Here is a 12215-nt window from a genome sequence, read left to right as displayed (position 1 = left end):
ATAGAAGGGGTTTAAGTATCACTTCATACCCTTCCTAATATCTATACAGTAATATGGTTTGCTCTCTGGGATACTTCTATTTTATTTTTTCCATTTAGCATTTAGCTATAGAATTTTTTTTTTTTTAAAGGATATGCCATTTTAGGAGCTATCAAAGGATATTTATTTTTTGGAGGAAATGTTAATATTTAAGAGAAAAAAAGAACATATCACCTAAGTATTAACATCAAAATATCTTGCCAAAGTTTTTATGTGGAAAAAAGAAATCTTTCCTTGCTCATGTTTCAGAAGTGTTTCTAACTTACAATTTGAAAATATGTTTTCATTGGATTTCCATTCAGCAACTACTTGAAAAACTGCATTAATTCCCTGTTAGCTATGTCAGCAGAGAATTGTACTTTAGAGAGAGTTGTGTTCATTAGTTCTTATATAATCCTTTCTTTCCACTACTATAATTTAGAGGTCAAATCCTAAAATTTTAAAGAAGCCCACACTGCACTGGCCTTGAAAAAAGTAATCATAATGATTAATTCAGGTCTACTGTCAGAAGGCAGAAGGCAGAAGAAACTTAAAAAGTACAAGCAAAGTCTTGTGTTTTTTTAAGGTAAGTGGAAACACTTTCATAGTTTAGAACCACTGCCCTTGAGTTTCTACGAACATCATTATCCTTAACAGGCCTTCTTAAAGAATTACTATTTCATGCCTCCAAGATCTTGACTTTTTAATTTATTTCTATTCTTGAAAAAATTTAAAACACCCTATCATTCATTTGCACACTTAAATTTGTTTTTGAAAATAAAATTTAAAAGTGTTATATATTTTATAAATATGAAAAACTGCAATGAAAATAGAAAGTTAAACTATAAATATATTTATTTCATTTTTAATTGTTTTGGTGGATGTTTGTAAAATGTAAATTAATATTTGTGACAAACAGTCACTTAGATGTTTAAGTTCATTAATGTACTACTAATAAACTGTACTTTTGTATTGGAGCATACTGGAAAATAGAAAATAAATACTTTTTACTAGATTTGCATATTTATTTCTATGACTTGGGTATAAAAATCAATGCATGTGCTTATGTTAGTTATGGAGGAAATGAGACAGGGAAGGCATATGAAGGTACAGATACATTTCTTGACATTTTTATAGAATGCTACTTAATGTTAATTCTACTACTAAGTGCTTAATTGAAGAGACTCTTCTTTCAAAAATATTAGCCTATCCCTATCTTGTAAGATGTGAAATTATATCATTTAAGTTTGTTTCTATAGAAATCTTCTAGAAATACTTTCAGAGCTTTCATAAATATTGTTATTATTGTCATCATTATGAATATATTCATCAAATCAATTTCCATAGGATAAATACTTGAGGGCAAGGCAATGAGAAAATAAGTTATTGAGATTATCAGAAGCTGAATCTGGGGTTTTTCTTATGAAAATGGAAAGGTGACAGACAAATTTTGTCTGAGGTCCAATCTTGCCTATAATTATCCCTGTTTAAGATTCTTATCACCTGTACTCAGAGATGTGATACTATTCTCAATGACAACTTGATCCTATCACCATATATTGGCTCCACATTATTGTAGGTTAAAAAAAGCCCAATAGAACTTCATTTCCCATTTTTCTTATTGTCCAAAAAAGTTTTTTTTTTTTAAAAGACCTGTGATTGTTATATATTCCAAGCAAAAAATGATATTTATAATATGTGCTTATAGATATTTCTTAGCAGTCAAAATAATTTGCAAGATCTATGGATTTTTAATTTTCCTCAGATGAATTCAACTATATTTCCCAATGTGCTTTGTGCCAAGAGAAAAATTCCCGGGGTTACATTCCCCAGAAAATTTTATTCTGACTACAGATTGGTGACATCTGATTGGCAAGATTTGATAAGGAATCCTTAACTAAAGAGAGGGTTTAAATAGTTGATATTTTTGATGGGGGATGAGAGGGAACCCCGGGGAGGGAAGGGGAAATAAAATTAAAGAATGATACAAGAGACTGAACTGAAATACTGGAGAATGTAAAGACAAAATAAATACTGATGGTCTCAAACCAAGAATTTAGCATATTCCAGTCTATATACAAGGAGTTAGCAGATCCCATCTGCTAGCAGTTGAGATGTACTGAGCGATTAAACAGAAGAGATATTTGATTTGATTTGATTATATGGTAAGTATAAAAATTGTATTCTGGTATAGTAGAGAGCTGGCCTCCAAACACTGAAAATCTGGATTCAAAACTTATCTCTGATACATACTAACCAAGTGATCCAGGGCAGATGACTTAAACTTTGTCTATAAGTTGCATAGAAGTCATAGACCTGAATTGTCAGAGGAAATTTTTTCACCTGAAATTTAAATACACAATGAAATCACAGGCCTTTAATGAAATGGGAGCATTTCATTAGTAGCAAATAAGTTTTCTCTGAAGAGTTTCTATTCTACTTCCACAAAGTAAGAGGAGGAACTCATATCTTCTTGTGTATATAGTAAAATTTTTCTACTACTTCATTTCTTGTCATTACATTATTTTCCCCTTATGGAAGATCAAGTTCAATACTAAGGTATTATTCTGTTTTTGTATTAGATGAATATATGATACTATATAAGTCTGGCAGTAAACATGGAATATCCTTAGTATGCATTTGTTAATATCCTTAAATGGATTACTCTGAAGTCCCCCAAAATAACTTCACATTATTCTTAAAAACATTTATAATGCCTTCCTTCTTTTTCTCAAGGTTGCCTCAGCATCAGTAATTTCTTATAAATATTATCATTTATTAGTTGACAGTATGGGTAGCTAGGTGGAACACTAGGTAGAGTATTGGGTTTGATGACTGAGTCATCTTCCTGAGTTCAAATCTGTTCTTAGACACTTATTAACTTTGCCTCAGTTTCTTCATAAATACAATGAGCTGAAGAAGGAAATGGCAAATTACTCCCATATGTTTGCCAAGAAAATTCCAAATGGGGTTACAAAAAATCAGGTACAATTGAAATGACAGAACAACAACAAAAAAGTTAACATATTTTAAAAGCATTGCTGTCAAAAATATATCATATGCATCAATAATTACAACTTTTAACTAATCACCAAAAAAACAATGTACAAACTGATCAATTTAGCTTGTTCAGCTAAAATACAATGCAATACAAAAGTATTCCTATCCATAAAAATGTTTAATTTGGGTAAAATATGGAGAAAATTAGAGATAAAATCAAGAAACGTAAATATTAGATTTAAAAATAAAATAGAGCTTTAGAATTCCAAATAGAAAAGGCCAAGAAATTTCTATCCCTACTGTGTTTCCCTTGTTAAAACCTTCCTTTTTTAGTTTTTGGAGAGAAGGTTTAATATCTAGAACAATTGGTCTCACAGGTTCCCTTTTATCCTTTATTCTTTCCTCACTATGAATATACTTTGTACTCTTCTTTATCACAAATCATTCAGACGATAAAAAACAGCTTATTGCTATCTAGAGACAAAACCCATTATAAAAATACAGATAGAAAACCTATGTGTCTATGTATGTGTTCAGAAAATTTCTAACTGTTATTCTTCAGGCTATACCGGTAGCATTAAAAATAGGAGAATAGAAGGAGGGAGAATTGATACTCTAAGCATTTCCCATGGAGTGGCAAATCAGACATATTCAGTCAAAGAACAAAATCTGTCTAAAGCAGTTCAGTGCTTAAGCAGATCAGTGAGACTGACAAAGCTCCAGCTGTTCATGATTATGTTCAATTTTAGCAGTACTCTTCACTTGCTATTGGTTCATCATCAGTGTATATCCATCTCAGATCTCTTTCATCTTCTTGCAGTTCAAAAGTCGCAAGGCTTTCCTGGTCTGAGACACTATTTTGTAATCCCAGGTGGAAAAACTCACTTCCCATAAGTCCCTTATTGCTGCTAATTTTTTTTATACTTTCATAATTCAATTACATGCTTTTAATATTGATTTTATGTTTTCTATTAAAAAAAAAACATTTTACTGGATAAGGATTCTGGCTATAAAATGCATTACTGACTACCCTAAATAACCATATTGCAGGTTTAGTGAAAAGGTCCAGAATCATAAGTACATATACTTATATATGTATTACATATTTCATAGACATTTTAAAATATTTACTCAAAGTTGTTTCTGACTGTTTAAAAGTTACTCAAAATATCTCCAAAGTCAGAACTTGTAATTAAATCATGTAACACAACAGGATGGTATTTTACAATGAAAAAAGCATTTGTTTAGAGACAGAGGACATGGGTTTGAATCTCATATCTGTCACTTAACATCCCTGTCTCTGGACCTCAGTTTCTTCAAGTGAATGGATTTTATAATCTGTCAAGAACCTTATTGTTTTAAATTCATGATTTTGCAACTAAGATTTTACTAATTAATAAAACAAAAGAATTTGGGTTTTATCCCATGTTTTTATCAGTTTTGAAACATCTGGGATATTTATGTTTTCAACATTATTTATAATCATTTTTATTCATTAATCTTCACAATGAATCTTCCTTCCATATATTGTATAGAAGAATTTAGTCAGTTACCTTCTCAGAAATGTCAATTCACAGTGTTGTTTTTTTTTCTTTGAAATGAAAATCATTTAAATTTATTTGAAACTTTAAGGTTAACACAGACTCTCTATATGACCTCTGTAAGATAAAGTGGACTTAGCTCCAAAAAGCTAGGTTGATTTTTTTTTTGTCATTAAAATGATAAGATTCGTTAGGATAGAGACCTTAACCATATTAAGTAACTCATGATTTTGGCCACTTGTTATCCTTTAATGGCTTTTGATGGTATACACAGAATAGTCCAAAGTCATGGGTTGACTAAATAATTATAAAGAACTTAGAATTTGTAGAGCACAGTGCTAGGTGCTAGAATGGATACAAAGTTTGGAGAAAACAAGGTTTCTGTAAAAGCAACTTATTAGAAAGATTAGAAATAATCACAATTATTACATAAAATATGATGTAATAAATGAAATATAAGACTTATTAAAAGGCTCAGAAAGTTACAATATAGAAATGTTCTTTTTTCCCTACAAAGTGAAGAAGAAGAATTAGATAAGTCTTTTTGGAGTACATGCCATTGGAGCTATGAAACAGAAGAAAAGCATTCCAGAAATGGGGAAAGGTATAAACAAAGGTCAGAAGAAAACCAGTTTGGCTAGAGTGTTCAATAAAAATAGAATTAAAATATGAGATATACTGCAAGAATAAGTGATCTAGAATAAGAAAAATCTTGAAGACCAGGGAAAGGGACTTTCAATTTTATTTAAGAGACAACAAGGATGTACTGGAGAGTTTTTAGTAAAGGAGTGATATAGTTATATAAATAGAATTATTCTGGATTATGGCATAGAGTAGAGACTAACTTCCAAGAAAGAACCAAGTTCTACCAGGCTTTAAAAGCTATGTACATATGTGTGTAGTTCCACATATGTAAATATATATACATATATATTCATATGAATATGTTTGTTGATAGAAAGGATATATAGAGAGTATGCATAGATGAAGTTTGTTGTTTTTGTTGTTTTTGAAGCAATAAGAAGCCACTGGAGTTAGCTGAGTAAAGGAATCTCAGGGTTTGTTCAGTGCTTGAGGAAAATTTGGCTGCAATATGTAGTATAAGAATAGGGTAATAAGAGGCTTGAGGCTAGAAGGCCAACCAGAATAATCTAGGTAAGAGGTGATCAGGGGCGGAGGTGAAGTGGTAACTATAAGAGTGGGGGAAAGAAATCAGTTCTGGGAGATATAACAAAGATAGACATATCAACTTGGCAATGATTGGATATATAGTAGAAAAGAATTAGAAGTCAGCAATAAGGATAAGATGACAAATTTGAGCCACTGAAATAATGTTGGTAATTCTATAAAATATAAAAATTTAGAAAAGAATAAAATTGGGAAATATATTAAATTCAGTTTTATATGTATTGAATTTAAGATAATTCTAGGAGCATTTGATATGAAATGTTCAACAGGCAATAAGTGATTCATAACTGAAGCCTAAGAAATAAGACATTTCTCAAAGTTTCTTGGTATAGATTCAACAGCAGACAAAGTAACAGAGAGGATATTTATTCCATTCTTTTACCCCAATTTTGATCTTCAGTTAGGTACTTATATTTTGATAGCTTTTTAATTCCATGTATTTTGAAATTACAAATATTTGGAATGTATATTTATTTATTTATTTATTTTTATTTAATAGCCTTTTATTTACAGGATATATACATGGGTAACTTTACAGCATTAACAATTGCCAAACCTCTTGTTCCAATTTTTCACCTCTTACCCCCCCCACACCCCCTCCCCTAGATGGCAGGATGACCAGTAGATGTTAAATATATTAAAATATAACTTAGATACACAATAAGTATACATGACCAAAACATTATTTTGCTGTACAAAAAGAATCAGACTCTGAATTATTGTACAATTAGCTTGTGAAGGAAATCAAAAATGCATGTGTGCATAAATATAGGGATTGGGAATTTAATGTAATGGTTTTTAGTCATCTCCCAGAGTTCTTTTTCTGGGCATAGCTAGTTCAGTTCATTACTGCTCCATTAGAAATGATTTGGTTGATCTCGTTGCTGAGGATGGCCTGATCCATCAGAACTGGTCATCATCTAGTATTGTTGTTGAAGTATATAATGATCTCCTGGTCCTGCTCATTTCACTCAGCATCAGTTCGTGTAAGTCTCTCCAGGCCTTTCTGAAATCATCCTGTTGGTCATTTCTTACAGAACAGTAATATTCCATAATTTTCATATACCACAATTTATTCAGCCATTCTCCAACTGATGGACATCCATTCAGTTTCCAGTTTCTAGCCACTACAAAAAGGGCTGCCACAAACATTCGTGCACATACAGGTCCCTTTCCCTTCTTTATAATCTCTTTAGGATATAATCCCAGTAGTAACACTGCTGGATCAAAGGGTATGCACAGTTTGATAACTTTTTGAGCATAGTTCCAAACTACTCTCCAAAATGGTTGGATTCGTTCACAACTCCACCAACAATGCATCAATGTCCCAGTTTTCCCGCATCCCCTCCAACAATCATCATTATTTTTTCCTGTCATCTTAGCCAATCTGACATGTGTGGAATGTATATTTATTATAATTATTACATCATGCAGTTAGATGATTTTAGTTAGTTAGATTAGATAGAGCATTGAAGCTGGATTCAGAAAAACTGAGTTTAAATCTGGCCAAAGATACTCACTAACTTTGTAAACCTGGGCAAGACTCTTTATTTCTAGTACCACATGGTAATCATTCCGTTTCCTGGGGACCAAGATCTCTAGCCACTCCCTGATACCAATGCCCAGATCTCTAATGTATGAGGAAGAAATAAAGCACCATCATCATCTGCTGTCACAGAAATATGGAATGTTGATATTTTTAACAAGTACATATGCCCTGTTATGTCTTCAGTCTTAATGAGCAGGAATTAATTTACCTGAATATGAAATTCTCCTTTCATTTCTACCTTTTTTTAAATTCTTGTCCCCAACCAAGTTAGTCTTGATGTTCTCTAATCCCTTTTTTTTCCTATTTTTACTTTCTTTAAATGTCTTTTCCATTGGTAATAAATTTCTCTTGATTCTCTTGATTTCTCTTTTTATATATATACTCTTTCCATATTCTTGGAATTATGGATCTCTTTCTCTGGAACACAATGCATAACTGACCACCTTCCCTAGGGCTTTTTGTTCTTTCTCTTACATCCCTACACAAACTGAGTCAGAAGAAGTTGCCATACTAGTGTCACTTACAGACCCTTCCTCTGCAGGATTATTCCAATATGTTTACAAAATCTAGCCATATTTTTGTTGATAAGATTTACCAACTTTCATATTCTCCCTTTCCCACAAACTTCCAAACTTGTAGGATTTTTTTTTTTCTTTCTAACACATTCTTATTCTTTCACTTGGGCACTTCAAAATACACACCAATATCCTCTAAAACTCAAGGTCTCCCAGTTCATCAAATGAAACTTTGCCTCACCCCACTCGCTATAACTTTTTGTATTTTCAACTCACAAGTTCCCATCTTTGATGTTAATTTTCTAAACATATAGTTTTCCCTATCTTAACTCCATTCTCTTATTTATCCTCATTGTAATACCACTTCTTTGTTCTTCAAATCTGCCATCCCAGTTCTAGCATCATTATGTTCTTTTCACAATCTTGATCTTGTAGTTGGATCTGAAATAAGGAAGAGCAGAGTTCACATTTACTGGCTATGTAACCATGAGAAAGTCATTTAAGCTCTGCTTCACTTTTCCCAACTGTAAAACTATTATAACATCTACATACCTCACAAGCTATCATGAGAATCCAATGAGATACTTGGCAAAATCTTTTGTACATAGTAAGTTTATCCCTTATCATACCCACCTACTTCCTTTTGTATTTCTAACCAAAATACTGAATACTTCTGGAAACATGACAACTAAGCCCACTTAAAAAAAAAAAAAAAAAAAAAAGGTATATTGTTTCAACTCTGCATTTATCTTCCTTATCCCTAACAATGAACCAGGTCTATGTTTCAAAGTGTATGCTATTTTGTGGGTGAACTTTAGTCTTCTATCTAGTATCACATCTTAATTCATTCCAGTTTATGTGCAACTAGATTTCTAGCTATTCCCTTTATTAAAAGCCATTCAATAAATATTCTAAAGTCCCAGTGCTTTTTTAGCTGCTACTCTGATTATTCATGTTTCTTATAATCTAATGGGGGAAAGACTAAGCTAATAAGTAAATAAAAATAAGCTATATAAGATATAACAAAAATAATTAAAAGGGAGAAACATCAGAATTAAGAGAGATTGGGGAAAACATTCTGGAGAAATTTAGATTTTATTTGAAACTTGAACAAAATCACAGAAGCTAGGAGGTAGAGATGAAGAAAGGAAATCTTTCCATCAATGGGAAATAACCAGAGAAAATGTCCACAACCAAGTGAAGGAGTTTCTTATTCATGGAACATCAAGGAGACCACTGTTGCTGGATTAAAAGTGTAAAAAGTAAAAAAGGTGGGGTGGCTACAGGATGATGGAAAGAAGCCAAAAAATTTACCTAAGCTCCCTGGGAGAAAAAAACAAACAAACAAAAAAACTTTAAATCAGGAGCCAAGGGGCGGAGCAAAGATGGTGGAGAAGACACACGAGACTTTCTAAGCTCTTCTCTTACCCTCTTTATCAATATTATATCGAGCCTCAAAAATAGTCTTGACTGCTACAATTCGTAAAGATAAGAAGTAGAACAACTCACCAGCCAAAGAAAATCTGCAGTCTCGCCAAAAAAGTTGGTTCCGGGGCCAGGGGGGAGATCGGCTCAGACTGGGAGAGAAATTAGGTTCCGAGGAGAGTCTCAAACCGAGGGTGAAGGCACAGATCTCAGCACAAGCGCACAGCCCCAACCTGCAGTACGGGCTTTCCTTGGGGCAGTTGTGATCCTGCACGGCAGGAGGACACAGCCCGGGTTAGCCTCCAATCTGCCCAGTGGGGAGCTCGGCTTGGGGCCATAGAGCTTTTCCAGGGCCGATTTGCATTGGGCAGAGACACTGGAGCAGAGTTCCGGGCGGCTGCTGTCTGTGGTCTGCGGTCTGTGGTCAGCTGCTAATACTCACAGTCCCACAAGAGGCTCCGGCCTGGGGCAGTGACACTTTCACCCCTTAGTCTCTAGCCGAGGGCAATCGCTAACCCACTCAGCCCTACTAAGCAGTTTGATAGCTGGGCCAGTGCTGAATCCACTTCCTGTTGGGGGAAGGGAAAACTCTCACTCAGAGCACTCCCATACCTCAGAGCCCGAAATCTGTTTACATCTTTCCCTGCTCTGCAGAGGAAGCTGGTAACCCCCTTGCCTAGGAGACCTACCCTAAAGGCTTTAAAACATGAATAAAAAGATGAAAAGAACAATCGACAGCTTCTATGCAGAAAAAGAGCAGGTCAGCAAACCTGAAGAGACCTCAAACAGCAAAAATGCATCAGACTGTCCTCCTTTACATGATGCTCTCATAGAAGAGACCATTAAAAGTCTCAAAAGAGAGTTAGAAGATAAATGGGGAAAGGAAAGAGAAGCCTTACAAGAGAGCAACAACTTCCTGAAATACGAATTGGAAAAAGTAAAAAAATCTCAGGAAAGTAAGAATTGTGAATTGGAAAAAATAAAGCATTCACTAGAAAGTAGGATCTGTGAATTGGAAAAGACTTCCCAGACTAACAGAGGAGGAAGTAAATTGCTTGAATAGTCCCATTTCAGAAAAAGAAATAGAACAGGCAATTAAACAACTCCCTAAGAAAAAATCCCCAGGACCAGATGGATTTACATGTGAATTTTACCAAACATTTAAAGAACAATTGGCCCCAATGCTATATAAATTATTTGATAAAATAGGGAGTGAAGGAGTCCTACCAAATTCCTTCTATGACACAGACATGGTACTGATACCTAAACCAGGTAGGCTGAAAACAGAGAAAGAAAATTATAGACCAATCTCCCAATGATTATTGATGCTAAAATCTTAAATAAGATATTAGCAAAAAGACTACAGAAAATCATCTCCAAGATAATACACTATGATCAAGTAGGATTTATACCAGGAATGCAGGGCTGGTTCAATATTAGGAAAACTATCAATATAATTGGCCATGTTAATAACCAAATTAACAAAAACCATATGATCATCTCAATAGATGCAGAAAAAGCATTTGATAAAATCCAACACCCATTCCTATTAAAACACTTGAGAGTATAGGAATAAATGGACTTTTCCTTAAAATAATCAGCAGCATCTATTTAAAACCATCAGTAAGCATCATATGTAATGGAGACAAACTACAACCATTCCCAATAAGATCTGGAGTGAAACAAGGTTGCCCACTATCACCGTTACTATTTAATATTGTATTAGAAACGCTAGCTATAGCAATAAGAGCTGAGAAAGAGATTAAAGGAATAAGAATAGGCAATGAGGGAGCCAAATTATCACTCTTTGCCGATGACATGATGGTATACTTAGAGAACCCCAGAGATTCTGCTAAAAAGTTATTAGAAATAATCCACAACTTTAGCAAAGTTGCTGGTTATAAAATAAGCCCACATAAGTCATCAGCATTCTTATATATCACTAACAAAATCCAACAGTCAGAGTTACAAAGAGAAATTCCATTTAAAGTAACTACTGATAATATAAAATATTTAGGAATCTATCTGCCAAGGGTAAATCAGAAACTTTATGAGCAAAATTACAGACCACTTTTCACACAAATTAAGTCTGATCTAACCAATTGGAAAAATATTAAATGCTCTTGGACAGGGCGAGCAAATATAATAAAGATGACACTATTACCTAAACTAATCTATTTATTTAGCGCTATACCAATCAGACTCCCAAAAAACTATTTTAATGACCTAGAAAAAATAACAACAAAGTTCATATGGAAAAACAAAAGGTCAAGAATTTCAAGAGAATTGATGAAAAAAAAATCAAATGATGGTGGCTTAGCTGTACCAGATCTAAAATTATATTATAGAGCAGCAGTTACCAAAACTATTTGGTATTGGCTAAGGAATAGATTAGTTGATCAGTGGAACAGATTAGGTTCAAGGGATAAAACAGTCAACAAATATAGCAACCTTGTCTTTGACAAACCCCAAGATCCCAGCTTTTGGGATAAGAACTTACTGTTTGATAAAAATTGCTGGGAAAATTGGAAACTAATATGGCAGAAAATAGGCATTGATCCATACTTAATGCCGTACACCAAGATAAGGTCAAAATGGGTTCATGACCTAGGCATAAAGAATGAAATTATTAATAAATTAGAGGAACATAGGATAGTTTACCTCTCAGACCTGTGGAAGGGAAGGTCTTTATGACCAAAGCAGAACTAGAGATCATTACTGATCACAAAATAGAAAATTTTGATTATACAAACTGAAAAGTTTTTGTACAAACAAAACTAATGCAGACAAGATTAGAAGGGAAGCAATAAACTGGGAAAATATTTTTACAGTCAAAGGTTCTGATAAAGGCCTCATTTCCAAAATATATAGAGAATTAACTCTAATCTATAAAAATCAAGCCATTCTCCAATTGAAAAATGGTCAAAGGATATGAACAGACAATTCTCAGATGAAGAAATTGAAACTATTTCTAGTCAT

Source organism: Sarcophilus harrisii, chromosome 1 (assembly GCF_902635505.1).
Source record: "Sarcophilus harrisii chromosome 1, mSarHar1.11, whole genome shotgun sequence".
Taxonomy (NCBI): domain Eukaryota; kingdom Metazoa; phylum Chordata; class Mammalia; order Dasyuromorphia; family Dasyuridae; genus Sarcophilus; species Sarcophilus harrisii.
The sequence above is the reverse complement of the archived record's forward strand: the minus strand, read 5'-3'. Positions refer to the sequence as shown.